General features: G+C 41.5%; 1 protein-coding gene and 1 pseudogene across 1 annotated transcript in view; both read right to left on the bottom strand.

Moving 5' to 3' along the window:
• Nucleotides 1-22,409, bottom strand: part of SH3TC2 (SH3 domain and tetratricopeptide repeats 2) — an 87,649-nt gene extending 65,240 nt beyond the window's left edge. Inside the window, exon 1 of the mRNA XM_045437749.1 lies at nt 21,898-22,409. The gene's annotated coding sequence lies outside the window, so the exon portion shown is untranslated. The remainder of the gene's footprint in view (nt 1-21,897) is intronic.
• Nucleotides 1,433-3,163, bottom strand: LOC123576649 (annotated as a pseudogene).
• Nucleotides 22,410-22,702: the final 293 nt, after the last annotated feature.

Here is a 22,702-nt window from a genome sequence, read left to right as displayed (position 1 = left end):
ATCCGGTGAGGCAGCACTGCTGTTGTTCCCTTTTTACAGATGAAGAAACTGAGGTACACAAGACTGAAGTACTTGCCAGGGTCACACAGCGAGGCTGCTGTTGTACAGCAGGGCACAAGAAGAGCTTCCTTGTTTAAAGCAGGGTAGAGGGCAGGGTTCAGAGCAAGGAAGGTGTCAGTGTCCCGGCAAATGGCCCTTCCCCACAGCTCACATGACCCTGTTTGAAAACGTCTGATAAGAAAATCAGGAGACAGAGGTTGAAAATGGTGGCGGCTGGGTCCTGGGTTTCTGGGCTGCCAGGTCAGGCCGGGGCACAGCTGAGGACTTCCATGCCGAGTGGGGCCCACGACGCAGAGGGCTCAGCTCTCACGTGGAAAGCCCTCACCTACTTTGTAGGGCTCCTTGGCCTGGGAGCAAGCACGCCGAACGTCCCCCTGAAGTCACATCACAGACGGCACGACCCAAGTACGTCACCAAGCCCTTTCCCTGGGGAGACGGTAATCATACTCTATTCCGTAACTCTGGCGTGAATTCACCTCCCAGTAGCTGTGAAGATTAACAAAGAGAACCCAGACCGCTAACCAGTTGGGGACCACAGCACTGGTCTGGACCATGACTCTGCACGTGGACCAGAAAAATACATGAGACCCTAAGCTTACCTTCCTCACTTGTATCAAATGATGTCCAGGATACTGACCTTCCATGCCTTCGCTTATGGCAGGAGGTGGCTTAGATAAATAACCCACATTGGTCCATGGGGATGAAAGAAAGACAGAAAACCAGAAGATAAACGGAATCACTAAAGGTTCAGGTAGAATAAAAAGATGACAAAGGTAATAAGGACAAATCCTTAGGATCCAGAAACAAGCACGGAAATCAAAGCCCTGTGAATAAATGAGAGCAGGTGCCATGGTGACTCTGGGGTGAGGTGTCAGTGAAAACATGAGTCCTTGGAGCCGGGGCTGGCCTTCGAATTCCCCTTCCTCCTTACTAAAGATGACTTTGGGCCTAGGTCAAGCGGGGGAGCTGGAAAGGCGCTCCGTGCATAAAGCTTGAAGTCTGAAAGTGTTGCTATTTCATCAAAAAGGAGTTAGAAAACTTCCTTCCACCTTCCAAGGACCCCCTAAAGAAGCTGTGTGTCTATCTGAGGGCTTGTGTGGAAAAATCAAATACCCAGGCCTGCACTGTAGGAAGATACAGGATCTGAATTTACCCTGAGGTCTGTAGGAATCCCAATCAGGGGAGTTAGTGACAAAAACTAGCCCCTGGATGTTAATTCTCTAAGGAGATAACAGAAACAATCACAAAACTGCTCTTTCACAGTGTAGGGTTAATGAGAAGCCTTTTTTTTTTTTTTTTTTTTTTTTTTAATGTTGAAGAGTAGTTCAGAGTACTTTGCCCTTGAACAACATGGGTTTGAACTATGCGGGTCCACTTACACACAGATTTTTTTTGATAAATACAGGACAGTACTGTCCATGTATTTTCTCTTCCTTATGAGTTTCTTTTTTTTACTCAGTACGTTTAATGGGATGATTTCCACAAACTATACACAAAGTTTCTAACCGTCACAATTCAGTAAAATACAAAAGATGACCTTAAAGATGATGGGAAGAGAAGGCAACACCAGTGGTGACAACTTCCAATCCTGGTGGGTCTAGGGGTGGGGAGGGAGTGATGATTTCTTTTTAACCCGAGCCCTTTATTTCAATGTACAAAGGAATGACTCTGATTGATATTAAATTGGATTGAAAACAAAGTGGACTAAAAAGCCAATCTACTCTATGTTGGTATGGAAATGGGAAAAAAGAATGAGTCTTTCAAAGTAGGATGGGAGACAGTTGGGGAAAGATTCTGTGGTTCACACTGCTCCATTTTTACTGAAAGTAAAATCAGGGCAGCCCGGTATTTCTTTTCTTTAATCCCCTTTGCATATGCTTGCAAGGTTCGCCAGCTGTCCACACGGTCATCTTCACTTTCCTCAAAGTTTCCTGCCACTCCCTTTCTCACTTGGCTTTTTCTCCAGCTTCTATCTTTTCTCCCCCTGTTACTTCCTTCCATGCACCTCTCACCTGCGCTCGCCTTTCAATTTCTTGCCTTTCAATTTCCAGCTCAGCAAAGCCTGTGGCTGTCTGTTTATACACTGTTTGTTTGAACAGCTCAGGATCCCCCTCCTCCACATTTGTAGGTTTCGTTTCTCCTTTAATTGCTTGTTTCACTCTCTCACAGTGTGTTCTATGTATTCTTTTCCTGCTTGATTTATATCCAGGGTCCTCTTCCTTTGCTCCTGATCCAGGAGCAACTTGTAAGCTTCGTCTACAGCTTCAAAGCCTTTTGTGCTATCAGCATCATCTTAATTTTTGTCAGGATGCACCAATATGGATAACTGTCAAAATGTCTTTTTTATTCCTTCGTCTGTCACTTCAGGATCGATCTGAAGAACCTCAAATGGGTTCAAATTGAAGTAGGAAGAAACAGGACAGGTCGATCCTTCAGTCTGACTTTTGGATGTTAGAACTGAATCTGTCTTTTCTATTTGTTTCACCTCACTGTAGAAGGTCATAAATGCTTCCTCAATGCTCCCTCTGCCAGCTGAATCGCTGCTCATTCCTAGAGCCACCATTTCTCCTTCTTGATGATTGTCTTAGTTACATTTTCTTTTCTCCAGCTTACTTTATTAGAAGAATACAGTATATAATACATAGAACATAGAAAATATGCATTAATGCCTATTTATGTTATCAGTAACAGTTCTGATTAACAGTTGGCGTTAGTAATTAATTCTGGGGGGAGTCAAAAGTTACACACAGATTTCCAACTGTGCTCAGGGTCAGCATTTCTAACCCCTGCATTGTTCAAGGGTCAACTGTAGATCACAGAGAGATACTCATCACACAAGGAAGTTAACTAATGAGAGAGAAACCCGGCAGCTGCAACCAGACAGTAAATCAGCATTGAAAGAATGGGAAATAATAGAGCTAGAAATGAAAGAATAGGCAAGTCAAAGTAATTTAAGAGATTTTTAAACTTAGGAACCATAATGAAGCAATAGAGTATTATGGGAAAAGGTACAGACAGATTTGATAAATAACAAAATCAAAGCCCTGGGAACAAAACACAAAAGCACTGCGTAGAAGGACTCACCAGGTAAGTTAAATAAAAGATTCAGCACAGCAGAGGAAAAAATTAGTGAGCCAAAACACAGATCTGCAGAAATCACTCAGAATGTGGCAGGGAGAAACCAGAAAATGAAAGAATTAACCAAGCAAGATGGAAGATGGAAGGAGATGCCCGATGGAATCTGATAGAACTTGCACAGGAGAGGCTCAAAGAGATGGTATTCACAGAGAGAGTGATGAGAAATATTCCAGAATGGAAGACATGAATCTTCAGATTGAAAATGCACACCAAGTTCTAAAGAAGGTAGATAAAAATAACAGGTTTTTTAAAAATATGATTTCTATTTCTTTGCAGGTTTTGTGTGTTCGGGTCTTTCCTCCCAATCCTTTAGTCTGGGTTTAATTTCCATTTCATCTAAATGTTCATTTCGGTAAGATGAAAAAAGTAAGTAAAAATACAAGAATACAGATTGACAAAATAAACATAAATAATATGTATAGAAGGAAATAACAGTAATCGATGATAAAATTAATGAAATATTTCTGTTTTAAGAGCTCATTTTCTGGGTAGTGTTGTTATAGAATTATTTATTGCTTCGGTGACAAACAGGCCGTTTCTCCATGGGCAGATCAGAAATCCACTTCTGGGGTGATTTCACTCTCAGTGTACTGTCTATGCAGTCAGTAAAGCCTTCCAGGGGAAACACACCAGCGCGGGGAGGGAGCCTGTGGGAAGAGGAGGGGGACCACCAAATGCCAGAAACTTGACACCAAAGAAACACAGACTAAGAGTGACACCCAGTGGCCAGACTACCTGCATAGCGCAGGATGCTTCCCAGGACCCCCACACCCTGGCTGCTGCTTGTGGCCAGATAGTTTGTGGGGGTTTCCTCTCATTGATGTGTTTCAGGGAGGTCTGTGATCTAGAGAGTGCTTTGGTGGGGGTGTGAGGAGCCGGTTCCCCTCTCTCCTCCTCTGCCATCTATCCCTGTCTCCTGGCTCACTTTCCCCTTCCCTACCCCATGTGCAGTCTCTGGTGATGGGGTCCCATAGGTGACCAGGTAGAGAGGTCAACAGAAGACACGATAGAAACAAGGAGAATTTCTCCCACCACCACTTCGATACAGGGGTGATGTTCTCCATGGTGAGAGTGTACCCCCTACAGCGAAGCCAGTTAAAATGTGATAAATTAATTTAGCGGTACTGACCTCTTGAAATTCAGGGAGAGAGTATAAGATATTGGAGTGCCAGGGCAGACAATCCACATCATCACAAAAAAGGTCCCGATGAAATTAGACCTCATTAGATCCACCCCATTTCTGCAAACAGTGCTGCGGGTATGTTTCTAAACTCTCCAGCAACAGCCAGCTTGGAGATTGCACTAAGGAAACGCTGGCTCAGATGCAAAAGCCCATAAGAAAATGATAAAATCTGACACCTGTCCCACCACCCAATTAAATCGTCTCTCAGAAGTCACCACCAATAATCACCACCACAATAAGAACTAGCACAAATTGATCACACACACACACACACACACACACACACACACACACACACCATGCCAAGCACCATCCGAAGTGCCTTACATGCACTGGCTCATTTAAATTCTATTAGGCAATCCTATTAGGCAACTACTAATATTATACTCATTTTACAGATGAGAAATTTGAGGCATAGAAAGAGAAATTAATGTGTCCAAAGTCACAGAGCCGGTGAACTAACGAAAACACATGATGTTCTCACATCGTCCCCAAACGCCCTTCAGGCAGGCTGAACCTTGGAGGATGTAGACAATCCTAGGCAAAAACGTGAAGGAGGGTACAAAAAGTAGTGGGAGAGAAATAGATGAAGACTTGGCAGTCAAACGTTCAATGTATGTTTGGCAGATAATACAGAGTCCATATGAACTATGGCCAAAAAAAATTATATGGAATGCAGTATTATGAGTCATGATGATGGGGGGCGGAGAACGGCAGCCAGATTGTGCTGCATGTTGTACGTCAGCCTGAAGAGACTGAAATTAACCTTGTAGGCAGTGGTGAGTGATGAAGGATTTATAAACGAGTAAATGTCACAGTCAAAATTAATGTCCTTACAAAGATGTATTTGGTTGTGGTGTCTAGATGGTATACAGATGAAGTATGAGTTTGAGCATGGGTCATCCTTTAAAAAAATTTTTTTTACGTTTATGTATTTTTGATAGAGAGAAACAGAGCACAAGTGGGGGAGGGGCAGAGAGAGAAGGAGACACCGAATTGGAAGCAGGCTCCAGGCTCCGAGCTGTCAGCACAGAGCCTGATGCAGGGCTCGAACCCACAAACCGTGAGATCATGACCTGAGCCAAAGCCGGATGCCTAACCAACTGAGCCACCCAGGTGCCCCAAGCATAGGTCATTCTTCCACAAATTCAGTCTGTCTTAGTCAATGTACCATGTGCGTGAGAAAAAAAAATATCTGTTCTATAGTGATAGGGTATGGTGTTCTCTAAATATCAGTCATGTCAAGATGATTCGTTTTTGGATGATCTTTATTTTTACTGACTTTGTGTATTCTTCCAGTTATGTGTGAATTTTTGTTCTTTTAATTGCTGAGGGTGTTAAGATCTCCAACTGTGATTGTAGAATTTTCATTTCTTCCTTAAATTCTCTCAATTGCTTCTTTGTGTATTTTAAGGATCGATTATTCAGCACCCACATTAATGATTGTATATCTTTTTGGGTACGACAGCCACTCCAGCCTTCTTGTGCTTGCAGTTTACGTGATATATTTTCCAATCCCTTTGCTTTTAAACTATCTTTATGTTTAAAATGTACATCTTGTGAAGAGCATTCGTTAGGTCTCACTTTTTTTCGTCAGCTCTGACAATCACTCCCCAGTAATTAGAGTGTTATTTTACAGATTTCTAGACCCCATAGTTTGTGGTGAGAAATCAAATGTCTTTAGACTTGATATTTTGTAAAGAAAAAGCATTCATGACACTTGTTAAAGATGTTAAGAAAGACTCTATTTGAGAAGGGACTACTGTAGTGGGGTTTTACAGTAGGGGAGACAGATCAGGCTCAACTCCAAATACAAGAAGAAGTGAAGATTTATAGCCAAGGAACAGCACAGGGGAAGTAAATGGAAAATTACTAAAACAAAACATCAGGAATATGAGGATTCTTGATAGTCTTGCTCAACAGAATTCTTGCTGAAGGCAAGCCAGGATGATAAGATATTGAGGGTAGGAGGTGAGGAATTTGATCAGATATCAAGGGTGATCAGATACTAAGAGGGAACTGTGGCTAAACGGACTCAGCAGGATTCTTGTTACACCTGGGCGAAGTGGACCAAGGACAGAGCCTAAGGCCGGGACCTAGTCAGACTCAGGAACTTGATTCAAGTTTGGTCAAGGTAGAGAATCTGTCATATTCCACCGTATGTCGTGTGTCATTTTCCCTAGCTCTTTCAACATTTTCTCTTTACCTTTGGTTTTCAACACTTGGACTATGATGTGACTAGGTGTAGTTTTCTTCTAATTTATCTTACGGAGCTTCTTGAATTTGTACCTGTGAGAAGATGTCTGCCCTATTCTACCCCCCCCCCTTTTATTTGAGGAGTCCAATTATGTGGGGAGTCTATAATGTTAGACATTTTGATATTGTCTCCCATGTCCCTGAGGCTCTGTTGACCTTTTTTTAACTTTCTTTGAACAGTTTGAGGATTACAACAAAATTGAGATGAAGATACAGAGATTTCCTACATACCCACTAGGACCCCCCCCCCAACACACACATGCATAGCCACCCCTGTTAACATGACTGGTACAATATTTACCAAGGATGAATCCACATTGACACAGCATAATCACCCAAAGTCCATAGTTTGTCATAGGATTCATTCTTGCTGTTGGATATGCTATGGCTTTGGACAATGTACAATGACATACAGTCATCATTATAATATCATACAGAATATTTTCACTGCTTTAAAAATCCTCTGTGCCCTGCTTATTCATCACAACCCCCTCCCCCACAATCACTGGTCTTTTTACTATCTCCATAGTTTTTCTTTTTCCAGAGTGTCATATAGTTGGAATCATACAGTATGCAGCCTTTTCAGAGTGGCTTCTTCCACTTAGCAAGATGCATTTAAGGTTCCTCCACGTCTTTCTGTGGCTTGATAACTTGTTTCTTTTTAGTATTGAATAATATTCCATTGTCAGGATGAACCACAGTTTATCTATCCTTTTACCCATTGCAGGACATCTTGGCTGCTTCCAAATTTTGGCAATTAGGAATAAATATCCATGTCCAATTTTTTACATGAACAGTGATCACTGGATCTTATGATAAGACTATATTGCTTTTGTAAGAAACCACCAAGCTGTCTTCCAAGGTGGCTGTACCATTTGCATTTCCACTAACAATGAATGAGAGTTCCTGTTGCTTCACATCTTCACCAGCATTTGGTGATGTCAGTATTCCAGAATTTGGGCATTTTAATACGTATGTCATCTTATAAATGTGCATTTCCCTAATGACAAATGATGAGGAACATCTGTTCATATACTTATTTTCCTTCTGCATATCTTCTTTAGTGAGGTGTCTGTTGAAGTCTTTGGTCTGTTTTTTAATTGGGGTGTTAGTTTTGTTATTGTTGAGTTTTAAGAGTTCTTTGCTTATTTTGGACACCAGTCCTTTATCAGATACATTTTTTAAATAAATGTTTTCTCCCCAACTGTGGCTTGTCTTCTCATTCTCTTGACATTGTCTGTTACAGAAGCACAAGGTGTTGAAAAGACTGTCTTGGCTGCATTCTTGCGCTTTTGTTCCTTTGTCAAAGATCAGCTGACTGTATTTATGGGAGACTATTTCCTGGGCTCTCTGTTCTCCTCCATTAATCTATTTGCCTATCTTTTCCAATACCACGCTGTCTTGATTACTGCAGCTTTATAGTAAGTCTTGAATTCAGCTAGCATTAGTCCTCCAATTTTGTTCTTCTCTTTCAATATTGTGCTAGCTCTTCTGAGTCATTTGCCTCACTCCATATAAATTTTAAAATCATTTTGCCAATATCCATAAAATAACTTACTGGGAGTTTGATTGGGATTGCATTGAATCTACAGATCAAGTTGGGGAGAACAGACAGCTTGACAATATTGAGTCTTCTCACTCATGAACATGAATATATCTCCATTTATGTAGTTCTTTGATTTCATTTATCAGTTGTTTTTTTTTTAATGTTTACTTATTTTTGAGACAGAGAGAGACAGAGCATGAACGGGGGAGGGTCAGAGAGAGGGAGACACAGAATCTGAAACAGGCTCCAGGCTCTGAGCTGTCAGTACAGAGCCCAACGTGGGGCTCGAACTCACGGACCGCGAGATCATGACCTGAGCCGAAGTCAGCCGCCTAACCCACTGAGCCACCCAGGCGCCCCTCATTTATCAGAGTTTAATTGATTTCCTAATACAGATCTTGTACATACTTTGTTAGTAAGTATTTCCTTTTTGTGAATGCTAATGTAAATGGTATTGTGTTTTTAATTTCAGATTCCACTTGTTCATTGTTAGTATTTAGAAAAGCAATTGACGTCTATATGCCAACTTGTATTTTGAAAACTTGCTATGATTACTTATTATACATAGATGATCATGTCATTTGTGAACAATGATAGTTTTAAGTCTTTCTTCCCAACCTGTATACCTTTGGTTTCCTTTTCTTGCCATACTGCGTTAGCAAGGACTTCTAGTACAATGCTGAAACTGAGTTCTGAGTAGGGATATCCTTGCCTTGTACCTAACCTTAGAGGGAAAGTTTTGAGTTTCTCACAATTAAGTATGATGTTACCTGTAGGTTTTTTGCAGACAGTCTTTATCAAGTTGAGACAGTTCCCCTCTATTCTTAGTTTACTGAGAGTTTTTATCTTGAATGGGTGTTAGATTTTATTAAATGTTTTTTCTGCATCTATTGATATGATCATGTGATTTTTTTCTATGGGATGGATTATATTCATTGATTTTCAATGTTAAACCTGCTTGCATATCTGGATAAATCCCACTTGGTCATAGTATATAATTCTTTTTATACTTTTTTGGATTCAATTTGCTAATATTTTGTTGAGGACTTTTGCATCTATGGTCGCAAGAGGTATTGCAGTTTTCTATTCTTGTGATGTTTGTGTTTGGTTTGGTATTAGAGTAATGCTGGCCCCATAGAATGAATTAGGAAGTATTCCCTCTGCTTCTATCCTCTAGAAGAGATTTTAGAGCATTGATATAATTTCTAACTTAAACATCTGGTAGAATTCACCCAGGAGCCCCTCTGGGTCTGGTTCTTTCTTTTTTGGAAGTTTATTAATTGTCAATTCAATTTCCTTAATAGATAAGGGCTTATTCAGAGCATCTATTTCTTCTTGTGTGACTTTGGACAGGTTGTTCATTTCAAGGAATTAGTCCATTTTGTCTACATTGTCAGATTTGTGGGCATAGAGTTGTTCATACTATTTCTTTATTATCCTTTAATTTCTGTGGGTTCTAATAAGAATGTCCCCTCCTTTGTTTCTGATATTAGTGATTTGTGTCCTCCCTCTTCTCTTCATCTATTTTATTTTTTATATATTTTATTCATCTTTTCAAAGAGCAGTTTTGAGTTTCATTGATTTTTCTCTATTGATTTCCTGTTTTCAATTTCATTGGCTTTGGCTCTAATCATTACTATTTCTTTTCTTCTATGTACTGTGGATTTAATTTGCTCTTCTTTTTCTAGTTTCCTAAGGTGGAAACATAGATTATCAATTTTAGATATTTCTTTTTTTTAATAAATGCATTCAATGCTAGAAATTTCCCTCTAAGTACCACTTTCATTGCATCCCACAAATTTTGATAAGTTATGATTTCCATTTCATTGAGTTCCAAAAATTTTTTTAAATTTCTCTTGAGATTTTTCTAGAATCCATGTGTTATTTAAAAGTGTGCTATTTATAGGGCACCTGGGTGGCTCGATCGGTTGAGTGTCCGACCTCAGCTCAGGTCATGATCTCACAGTTCATGAGTTCAAGCCCCACATTGGGCTCACTGCTGTCAGTGCAGAGCCTGCTTTGGATCCTCTGTCCCCACCCCCACCCCCACCCCCCATCCCTCCTCTGTTCACACACACTCTCTCTCTCTCAAAAATAAATAAACATTAAAAAAAAATTAAAAGTGTGCTGTTTAATCTCCACATCTTTTGGGATTTTCCAGTTATCTTTCTGTTATTGATTTCTAGCTTAATCCTGTGGCAGTGTGATAGCAGAAATCGTATGATTCTATTCTACATGAGTGTTTTAAAATTTTTAAAAAGCATACCTAATATTCAATACAATCATTAAAAAACAGTCAAGCTAAAAGAAGACAGGAAAAGAAGAAAATGGAACAAAGGACAAATGGAACAATAACAATAACAACAAGAAAAAGGTTAACAAGATGGTAAATTTAGGCCCAACCAATAATAATTACATTAAGTGAAAATGGCCTAAACTCCCCACTTAAAGATTGCCAGATTGGATAAAGGGAACTAAATATATAAGTATAAATATAAAGATATAACTAGGTTAAAAATAAAAGTATAAAAATAGAAATGCCATTCAAACACCAATCAAAAGAAATGCCTCATATTGATTAAAGCAAATTTCAGAACGAGGAACATGATCAGGGATCAATAGAAACATTTTGTAATAATAAAAAGGATAACATATTTAAAAGATATTAACAATCTTAAAAGAGTATGCACCAGGGCTCCTAGTTGGCTCAGTCAGTGGGGCATGCAACTCTTGATCTTGGGCTTGTGAGTTCAAGCCACTATTGGGTGTAGAGATTACTTAAAAATAAAATCTCTTTTTAAAAAGTGTATGTACCCCCCCTCTGCCCCTCCCCCACTCATGCTCTGTCTCACTCTGTCTCTCAAAAATAAATGATAAAAAAAAATTTTTAAAAAAAAAGGGGGTACCTGGGTGGCTCAGTCGGTTGAGTGTCCAACTTCGGCTCAGGTCATGATCTCGTGGTTTGTGGATTCAAGCCCTGTGTCGGGCTCTGTGCTGACAGCTCAGAGCCTGGAGCCTCCTTCAGATTCTGTGTCCCCCCCTCTCTCTGCTCCTCCCCCACTTGTGCTCTGTCTCACTCTGTCTCTCAAAAATAAATGTTAAAAAAAAACTTTTTCAAAGTGTATGTACTTACCAACACAGCTTAAAATGCATGAAGCAATAAGTAATAAATCTGAAAGAAATAGTAATGTCCACTGTTTGAGTGGGATATTTTATTATATTTATTTTTTTATTTTTTCAAGTTTATTTTTGAGAGAGTGAGACAGGTCAAGCAGGGGAGAGGCAAAGAGAGAGGGAGACACAGAATCTGAAGGAGGCTCCAGTTTCTGAGCTGTCAGCACAGAGCCCGACACAGGGCTCGAACCCACCAACTGCAAGATCATGACCTGAGCCGAAGTTGGATGCCCAACTGACTGAGCCACCCAGGCGCCCTTTAGCAGGATATTTTAACAGTTCTCTTTCAGTAATTAATAGAACAGGTAGACCAAAAAAAATAAAACAAAACAAGACAACAACAAAAACAAAAAACAAAACAAAACAAAAACCACCACCACCACCAAAAACCAGTAAGGATACAAATCTTGAATAACATTTTAATCAACTTGACCCAACTGACATTTATACAACAGTGCACCAAAACACATCAGAATAGGCCATCTTTTCAAGTGCATATGGAACACTCACCAAGAAGAACATATTCTGAGATGAAAAAAACAAATGTCGAGAAATTCAAAAAATTAAAATCATCCAAGAATGTTCTCTGAACACAAAGGAATTAAATTAGAAATCAATAAAAGAGAAATACCTGGAAAATCCCCAGATATGTGCAAATTAAACAAAACACTCCTAAATAACTCAAGGGATGAGGGACAAATCAGAAGGGAAATTAAAAAATAGTTTGAATGCAATGAAATCAACCTATCAAAATCTGGGGGTTGCAGGAAAAGCAGTGCTTAAAGGGATCTTTATCACATTAAATGCTTATATGAGAAGAGAAGACAGTCTCAACTCGGTCATCTAAGCAGGCAAACTAAACAAGTAAGGAGAAGGAGGAAAGAAAATACGAGAGATAAGAAAGAGCAGGAATCAAATAGAAACTGAACAAACACATAGACATTACATTTAATTTAAATTCATTCTGATAATCACTTCACAAGTCAAATCATTATGTTGTACATGTTAAACTTCTGCAGTGCTTGCTGTATGTCAAGTATATATATTTTTTAATGTTTTATTTTTGAGAGAGAGGGGGAGAGACAGCGGGAGAGGGGCAGAGAGAGAGGGAGACACAGACTCTGAAGTAGGCTCTAGGCTCTGAGCTGTGAGCACAGAGTTCCACATGCGGCTCGAACCCACAAGCCTTGAGATCACGACCTGAGCCGAAGTCAGATGCTCAACCGACTGAGCCACCCAGGTGACCCTGTCAATTACATTTCAATTAACCTGGGAAAAAATAGAGAATATCAATGAACCGAAGCAGTTATTTCTTTGAAAAACCGGTAAAACTCCTCTGGGCCAATAGACAGACTGCTTCCTGGGACGCAGAAACAAAGGCCTCTGTCTGCACTATCCCTCCAGGGCTGAGAGACCAAGGGACCTCAGCCTGAACGGGGTTAGGTAGGGGCGCCCTTCCTAACAGCGCCCCTTCTCCAACCTCCTAGCAGATACTGGACAGACGGAAAGCCGGCTCAGTGCACAAAGCAGCCTTTGATATCCAGCTGCAGCAGGAGGCCCAGGGAGGGTGGGAGGGGCAGCCCAGCCCTCAGGACCCATAGTCCTTGCTCTGTCAGGCCTCTGACCAGGGAGCAGAGCTCCTCCCTGCCTCTCTGCAGATTGCTCCATGCCTAGCAGGCTCTGGCACATTCCTCACATTCTAGGATTGAGATACACAGTTTGGTTCCTGTGGGGGCGGCCGGGGTGGGGGAGGAGGGCAGGGAGCATCCCAGGAATCAAGGCTGCTGTGGTTGTTTTCCCCCCGACTGCCTTGGCCCTCACGGACTTGCCTGCCAATGAGCAAGTGATCCCCACCCGGCCTCTCTCTGCAAACACCTCCCTGAGCGATCTGGGCGACACGGGAGCTGTGGGCGCAGCGTCTCACCTCGGCCCCAGCAGCATCAGGGAGCCAACCCCTCATCGGGGGGCAGGGGGGTGCGTGCAGAACCCCAGCCCCTGCTCCTAAAGTCAGGAGGAGTCTGGGAAATCGCCTGATGGAGCCCAGCACCTTACAGACGAGTGGACGGAGGACCAAATGTGTGAAGGCTAGGAGTACGCACAGAATCTAGTTACACAAAACAAGCCTCATTTGCGTTTTGGATAGTCAGCAGAGCAGAGGAATGCAGTTGACATAGTGAGCCGAACTTCTAAAGCCTCCCGTGAGATCTCACAAATGAGATGGAAAAACTATGGACTGAATCCAAATAAGGTTAGACAGATTGATGACTAATTTAAAGGCCACTAATAAATTACGTAATACTTCCTCAGGTGCTATTTTCTTTCTTTTTTATGGGCATATAGTTGACATATAATGTCATATTCGTTTCAGGTATACAACGTAGTGATTCCAGTTTTATACATTATGCAGTGCTCACCAGGATAAGCATAGTCACCATCTGTCACCGTACAAAGTTATTACAATGTTATAGACTATATTTCCTGTGCTGTACTTTTCATGCCTCTAAGTTATTCATTTTAGAGCTGGAAGTTTGTGCCTCTTAATTCCCTTCACCTGTTTTGCCCCTCCCCCCCTCTGGCAAACACCAGGTTGTTCTCTGTATTTATGAGTCTGTTTCTAATGTGTGTGTATGTATGTGTGTACATATTGGCTTTATTTTTTAGACTCCACACATAAATGAAATCCTATGGTATTTGTCTTGCTCTGCCTGACTTATTTCCCTTAGCATAATACATTCGAGGTCCTTTCGTGTTGTCACAAATGGCCAGAGTTCGTTCTTTTTTAATGGCTGAGTAATATTCCGCTGCATTTACATACCCCATCTTCGTCCATTCATCTATCAGTGAACACGGGCTGCTTCCGTATCTTGGCTATTGTAACTAATGCGGCAATAAACATGGGGATGCGTCTCTCTTTCCAAATTAGCGTTTTCATTTTCTTTGGGTAAACAGCCAGCAGTGGAAGTACTGGACCATACACAGTATTTCTGTTTTTAATATGCTGAGGAACCTCCGCGGTTTTCCATGCTGGCTGCACCAATTTACATTCTCACCAATGGTGCCCAAGGACTCCCTGTTATCCCCATCTTGGATGCTGTTTTTTGAGCACGTTCTTCGTCCAGTTCTCATGCCAGTCCATTCCAGGCCAAAATCTAATCGAGTCTTGGATGAAGGCACAAACTCACTCTTTTATATAATATTGAATGAGCCCCTACTCTGCACTGGGAACCAGTGACACTGTTGAGTGAAAACAGAGCCCGTGCCTTCACAGAACTCATGATCCATCAGGCACTTAGAGGTCAGCCAAAGTGTCCCACAAATGATTATGCAAGAAGGGCTGTGACGGGGAGGAAGGGAAGTACAAGAAGCACATATAAAAGAGGAGGGTGGTGCCTGGGTGGCTCAGTCCGGTAAGCATCTGACTCTTGGTTTCGGCTCAGGTCGGGATCTCACGGGTCATGAGATCGAGCCCCGTGTCAGACTCTGTGCTGACAGCACGGAGCCTGCTCGGAATTCTCTCTCTCTTCCTCTCTCTCTGCCCCTACACACTCTCTCTCCTCTCCTCTCTCTCTCTCTCTCTCTCTCTCAATAAATAAACATTTTTTTTACATGAGGAGGCATGTAGGCAGGGAAATCAAGGAAGGCTTCCCTATAGAAGGGACTCTTCAGCTACCATCTGAAAAATAAGTAAAAGTTACATAGACAAAGATGAGAGAGAAAAGAATTCAAGAGGGACCGGCATGTCTCCCAGAGGCCCTGTGCCAGGAGGGGAATAGGACTAGTGTGAGGGAGTGAAAGGCCACTGAGCAAAGTGCAGGGAGCTCCGGGGAGCTGATATTACCTGTTAGAATGAGAGCTCTATGAGGACAGAGAATTTGTATTATTTTGCTCACAGCTGTGTCCCCCAGAGCCTATCACTGTGTGCCTATTACTGTGCCTTCCACACAGTCGATACTGACAGACAGTGAATGAACGAGTGAATGCTGGCTTGGGAAGCTGGCAGAGTGCTCGAGTGACAGGGGATCTGAACAACAGAAAGGGTGTAAGACTTCAGGCAATGGGACATTATGAACAGATTTCTCTAGTTTGTAGCTCCTAGTTTCTTGAGAGACTTTATTATGAATGGATGTTGAATTTTGCTAAAATGCTTCATCTGCATCATTGAAATAATTATGTTCTTCGCTTGTCTGCTGATATGGTAAATTACATTGATCGATTTTCAAGTGTTAACCAACCTAGCATCCCCCACTTGCGTTATCTTTTTTAATAGACTGCTGGATTTGATTTGCTAACATTTTGCTGAGGACTTTTGTGTCTATGTCCATAAGGTATATTTGGGCTTTAGATTACTTTTCATGAAATCTTGGTCTTTGTCTGGTTTTGGTATCATGTTAGTATCGGCCTCATAAAGTAAGTTGGAAAATGTGCTACCCTTTACCATTTTTTGGAAACATTTCTCTAGAACTGGTATTATTTCTTCCTTACGTGTTTGGAAAAATTCACCACCATGTAGCACTGATCAGACTATTTCCTCTTGAGTGAGCGTTGGGAGTTTGGGTCTTTCAGGCAATTTTTCCATTCCGTGTAAGTTCTCAAATGTATTAGTATAAAGTTGTTCATAATCTTTTAATTCCTGTAAGATGTATAGTAAAGTCTTTTCTTTCATTTCTGATATTGGTAATCGGTATCTTCTCTCCTCTTTTTCCTTGATCAGACTGACTAGAAATTTGTAAGTTATGGCTCAATAGCTTTTTCTCTATTATTTTCCCGTTTTCTATTTCATTGATTTCTGCTCTATATTTCCTTCCTCCGGCTTCCTTTGTGTTTAACTTGCTTTCCTTTTATAATTTCTTAAGGTGGTAGCTGAGATCATTGTTGGAGACTTTCCTTCTTTATAAGTAATTAATTCTATACATTTTCCTCTGAGCATTTCTTTAGGTGCATCACACATTTTTTGAATAGGTTGTGTTTCCATTTGTTTAATTCAAAATACATTAGAATTTCCTTCATGATTCCTTCTTTGATCCACAGATTATTTAGAAGTGTGTTTTTAAATTTCTAATTATAGTTTTTGCTGTATCTTTCTCTGATTCAATCCTAGTTTAACACTATTGTCATCAAAGAACATGCTTTGTATTATTTAAGTCCTTATAAATTTGCAGGTATTAGTTTCGTGGGCCAGCATATGAATTACTTTGGTGAATGTTCCATGTGTATTTGAAAAGAATGCTTATTTTGTTATTAGGTTCTACACATGTCAATTAAGTCAGGTTGGCTGATAGTGTCTTTCAGGTCATCGACCACAAGTTGGTAGACCGCATCCTCAGCGTCCTTCAGTTCCTCTGGTATATTCCAGGTCTTCTTCAGGAGTCACATAGCCACAAATATGTACGCACTTAATAACAAAATTGGAGAATACATAAAGCAACATGATGTAACTAAAAAAAAAGGAAAGACAAGTCCACAATTATATTTGAAGATATCAACACTGATAGAACAAGTAAATGAAGAGAAGTTACAAGAGAAAAGAATAGAAAAAGTGTAAATTCTATCTGTATTTCTACATCATCGTTAGCATATCATCATCATCAAACATTTATGCCTCCCTGGTATATACTTGACCATTAGGAGTTGCAAACTTCTATGTTCACAAGAGCCAAGCAGATGAGTAGATAAGTGGAGGTGGCTGGCTGACACTCAGCTTTTGAGGGTGTCAGGGAAACAACAGGAAAAGGTACAGCCCTGAAGCACAGGAGAGGACATGTCCAGTCTAAGGGGAAAAGCCCTACTCAGCTGTTCCAGAGTGAGTAACATGATATAAAATATGACCAGGACTTCTGTTTTGGCTTAGAAACCAGAAACCCACATCTTTAAGTGAAATATCCTCCATTTTTTAATGTTGGAAAGGTAAATCAAAATAGTACTTGAAACATTGTGTGGACCAATACCTTAGTATAAAAAAACTTGGCTGTAGGCCAAGTCCAACCTAAGGGCCTTTGCCTTGCAACTTCAGGTATAAATGTCAATTATTCCTCTTGGAGATTTACTTTTCAGTTGGAGTAATGACATAGGCACTCGGGTTATACACTTAGGATCTGTTGAGAACAAAGTGGGAAACATTGACTCATTCAACAAACAGGCCCTTACCACCTACTATATACCAAGCATTACTCTAGCAGTAGAGATTTATCAGTGAAAAAAACAGATGAAATCTTTGCCCTCAAGGATTTTATAATCTAGTGAGAAGATAAAGATAGTGAAAATCACAAATAAATAAATAAATACCATAATGAGTTATATGATACGTACTATAAAAAAAAAAGTATAATTGCCAGGGTAGAAGGGCTGCAATTTTATCAGAACACAGACACATGATCACTGAGAAGGTGACAACTGAGCAAAGACTTAAAGACATGAAGGCGGGATCCATAGACACCTAGAAGAAGGGCATGCCAAGAAAAGGAAAGAGCCAGTGCAGAGCCCCCAGGGTGCAGGGAAGGCACAGAGCTTCCACGACTTCTCTAGGTGCACCCTTCTCCCCAAATCTCTGGGTGTTCAGCAACCCAGAAGCTCTCCAAACCTTGTTTGCTTGCATTTGTATGGAGGCTTCGTTACATAGTCATGATTGATTAAACCATTGGCCACTGGCGACTGATTCAACCTCTAGGTTCTCTGCCCTCCCCAGAGGTCAGAAACAGGACTGAAAGTTTCAACCCTCTAATCACATAGTTGGTTCTCCTGGCAACCCATCCTTAGGTTAGTTGCAAAAGCCACCTCATTAACATAAAGGAGACACCTTTACCACTCTCAACACTTAGGGAATTCCAAGGGTTTGAAGAGTTTGAACCCTGGATGAAGACCAACTATATATGAGAAATATATTTTGATCATCTAAATGACAAATGTATCTTTTTCTTACAAATGGCAATATCATAAAAGTGTTGCTTGAACGAAGTGAGCCCCGGGGAAAGGATCAATCAAGATTAGGCAGGAAGCAGAGAGCATCTTCAAAGGAGTCACTGAAGAGTGTTGAGTATAAAGACTACAAAGCTGTGGACAGAGGTAAGGTAAACCAACAAGGTCAGGCCCTGGAGAGTTAGCCATAGCACTCCTTGGCCAGAAGGGGTCAGCAGAGAGCAGGATTCCCAGAGCCCGGAGAAGGCTGGCTATAGGAGCGTTACTGACAGACGTGGTCTTTGGTAAAAGAACAGAGTTATGGCCACGACCAGGCTTGGCAAGGAAGGGAAGAGAGGACTAACTACCCCGGTCTCTCTCAGCTCCCATCTCCCCCATCCCAAACCAGCGCCTGCCATCGACTGATCCAACTACAAGCCAAAAGACTGTGAAGGTTTGAAGATTCCCATGACCAATCTCCCGGAGAAGAGAGAGGGATGGAAAAGGCTGAAGAGTGAATCTGGGGGACAAGATGAGAGTGTCCAGGACAGAGAGAGCAGTGGGAGATGAGGTCAGAGAGGTGTGAGGTTTTGTAAAGACTGATAGAGTGTTTCAAGAATGTTGGCTTTTGCTCTAAGTGAAATGTGGAGCCACCACGGGACTTCTAGCAGGAGACTGACGATTTGACCTGTATTTTACCAAGATTTTACCACTCTGGCTGCTCTGTAGAATTTGAGTCTATTAGACACCCAAATGAAGGTACTGAGTAGACGTTTGAATATACCAGTTTGGAGCTCATAAGAAAGATTTGGACTGAAAATATAAATTTGGGAACCACCAACAATGAAATATATTGGAAATATGAGAAGGGAGAAGCACTACCAGATGGGGAAACAAAGAAAGCTTCATAGAGCAGGGGGCATGTCATTCGCATCTTGAAGGATAGAATTGTGACAGCAGAAATAAGTGAGAAGAGCATTCCAGACAGAGGAAAAGCCACTTGGAAAAATGCTAAGATAAGAAATTAGAGGCAGGTTTGGAGAAGGCCAGTAGAGTCAGCAGGTAGACTTGTTGTTAAAGGAAGCCAGAGGCAGAAATGGGGCTAGAACATGGTTCCTCGTTTCCAGTTCATTCATGCAGTTGTCATATATTCATCAAACATCTCTGGGCTACCTACTCGGTCTAGGTGCTATGCTCTGTTCTGAACATTAATAATAAAAACACGTATTGAGCATTAATTATGCACTCAGAGGGAAAAAAGTCACCATCAACGAAATGAAAAGGCAACTATGGAATGGAAGAAAATATTTGCAAATCACAGATCCGATAAGGGGTTATTATCCAAAACAATATTTAAAAAAAAAAAAAACAACACCTCACACAAGTCAATAGCAAAACACAAACCCTTTGACTAAAAAATCGGCTAAGGAACTGAATAGACATTTTTCCAAAGACAGACAGATGGCCAACAGGTACATCAAAAGGTGTTCAACATTGCTAATCATCAGATGAATGCCAATCAAAACCACAGTGAGACAGTATCTTACACCTGTTAGAATGGCTGTTAGAGAAAAGACCAGAGATAACAAGTCTCAGCAAGAGTGTATAGGCAAGGAAGCTCTTGTGCACTGTTGGTGGGAATGCACACGGCTACAGCCACGATGGAAAAGAGTATGAAATTCAACAAATTCAATTAAAAATAGAAGTAAACAAATTAAAAATAGAACTACTAGCAACAATGATCCAGAAATTCCACTTCTGGGTCTTTACCTGAAGTAAATGAAATCACTCTTTAAAGAGATATCTGGGGGCGCCTGGGTGGCGCAGTCGGTTGAGCGTCCGACTTCAGCCAGGTCACGATCTCGCGGTCCGTGAGTTCGAGCCCCGCGTCGGGCTCTGGGCTGATGGCTCAGAGCCTGGAGCCTGTTTCTGATTCTGTGTCTCCCTCTCTCTCTGCCCCTCCCCCGTTCATGCTGTGTCTCTCTCTGTCCCAAAAATAAATAAACGTTGAAAAAAAAAAATTTAAAAAAAAATAAAGAGATATCTGTACCGCATGTTCATTGCAGCATTATTTACAATAACTTCAGTGTCTACTGACAGATGAATAAGGAAAAGACCCATATTACATATATGTATATATATATATACACACACATATATATAGCACATAAATATTATATATATATATACATATATATATATCTCCAGTAAGTTTTTGCTATTAGTTTTTGTTAATCTATGTATTAGCAAATATATATTTAAATATATATATGTACATATATATATATTTTTTTTTTAAGTTTACCTATTTATTTTGAGAGAGTGGGAGCAGGGGAGGGGCAGAGAGAGAGAGGGAGCGCGAGAGAATCTCAATGAGGCTCCGCACTGTCAGCACAGAGCCCGATGTGAGGCTCGAACCCACGATTCATAACATCATGACCTGAGCCAAAAGCAAGAGTCAGACACTTAACTGACTGAGCTGCCCAGGCACTCCTCAAATATACATTTCTAATGGAATAACAGTCACCCTTTTAAAAAATGAGGAAATTCTGCCATTTGCAACAACAGGAATGGACCTTGTGGGATAATTATGCTAAGTGAAATTAGTCTCTTAGAGAAAGACAAATGATGTCACCTATATGTGGCACCCAAAAAACCCCCCCCAAATTCATAGAAACAGAGAACAGATTGGTGGTGGCCAGGGGTAGAAGGTGGGGTGTAAGCAAAATGGGGGAAAGTGGTCAAAAGGTACAAACCTCCAGTTACAGGATAAATAAGTCCTAGCCATGCGACATGTAGCATAGTGATATAATTAACAATACTGTATTGTATATTCGAAAATTGCTAAGAAAGGAGATCTTAAAACTTCTCATCATGGAAAAAAAAATTTGTAACCACATGAGGTGATGGACGTTAGTGAAACGTATTATGGTCATCATTTTGCAACATACACGTGTAACAAATCATTATGTTGTGCACCTAAAACTAATACAATGTTATATGTCAATTACATCTCAATAAAGCTGGAAACAAAAGTGATGAACGAAAGAAAAATACAAGAAGAGTGAAATTTATATATATATATATATATATATATATATATATATATATATATGTCACCTACTTTGTGCTAGACATTCTCCAAGGCAGTAGGGATAGAGCAATGAACGAACTAGACCCAGATCCAAGCTCCTAGGGAACTTTCAGAGTAAAGTTTGTCCTGCTTTCACAAAGACCCACCTGGCAATGTGCCCCCTCCTGGAGACTCACCTACAGCCCTAGTCCAAGAGCACTCACCTTTTACCCACTTCCTACTCCACCCTCTACATCAAGATGCCCGGCTCTTTGGTTTTTATAACTAATGCTTTATTTCAAATTTTATACTTTCATGACGAGAACTCTTTTTATATTATATGGATCCCTGGAATAAATTTCCTGTCAACAAAGTAAAAAACAAAAGGGAGGGGAGAAAAGAAAAAGAATTTCCCTGAGTCCTCCTAGCACTCCACCAAAGCGATATTAACATTACCCCCGTTTAAAGACCAGGAAACCAGAGTCTGAATGACGTGCCCCAGGTCACTCAGACGACAGGGCACAGCAGAGCCGGGGTTCGAGCCAGGGCAGTGGGACTCCGGGGCTCCGTCCTTACCACTCCGGTTAGTGCCCGTCACTCTGGCAGGAAAGGCGAAGCAGCATCTGTGGCTGGAGAGCCCTTGTCACATGGTAGCAGATTACCAAGCCACGGGCCGGCGAGGTGTTCTCCCAGCTTCCCTCTGCACGCATGAGCATCGTGCCCTTGCCCAGGGTCAGGGGAGGACCTGGCGGCCGCAGCTCGGGAGGGGCGGGGCTGCTGACCTGCTGACCCGGCAGAGGTCACCAGTGGCCGGCTGTGACCTCACCCGGGACAGCTGATGCTCTTTCAACGTGTCAGTTTCCTATTTCTTGGCTCCCACAGCCAGCCTGGGGTCAAGGGGCGGGCGACGGGAGCCCCACCCTGGGAGGCTGGCAGCGCAGGAGTCCATTCCTGCTTGTTCTCCTCCAACCCACTTTAAAGAGAAAGAAACTGAGGCCCATAACGACTAAATCATTTCTTCAACCCTTTTAGGCAATCCCGTGGCAAAGCCCGCATTAGAACTCAAACCCCGGGACCTTCAATTCAGTGTGCTTCCGCGAACGTGCTAACACCAATAAGCTCAGGCTTGAAAATCAGGTTCCCTAGTGAACAAGCTGGGATAGGATGGTGTGTCAGGACACGAGCCCAGGACGGACACTCCCCACCGCTCCCAGGGAAAGGAATTTCTCCTCAGTCCAGCTATCTTTCAGGGACACTCAGGTTTTGCAATCATCGGACTCAGCAAAGGGCAAGGGAAGGAGGAATCCTTCCGCCCAACGAGCCCAGGTCAGATGTCCTTCCTGGGGAGACTTGCATCTGGGCCAAAAGAGGCCTGTGCAAG

This window comes from Leopardus geoffroyi, chromosome A1 (assembly GCF_018350155.1).
Source record: "Leopardus geoffroyi isolate Oge1 chromosome A1, O.geoffroyi_Oge1_pat1.0, whole genome shotgun sequence".
In the NCBI taxonomy this organism is placed as follows: domain Eukaryota; kingdom Metazoa; phylum Chordata; class Mammalia; order Carnivora; family Felidae; genus Leopardus; species Leopardus geoffroyi.
This window is presented reverse-complemented; position numbering and strand designations above follow the sequence as displayed.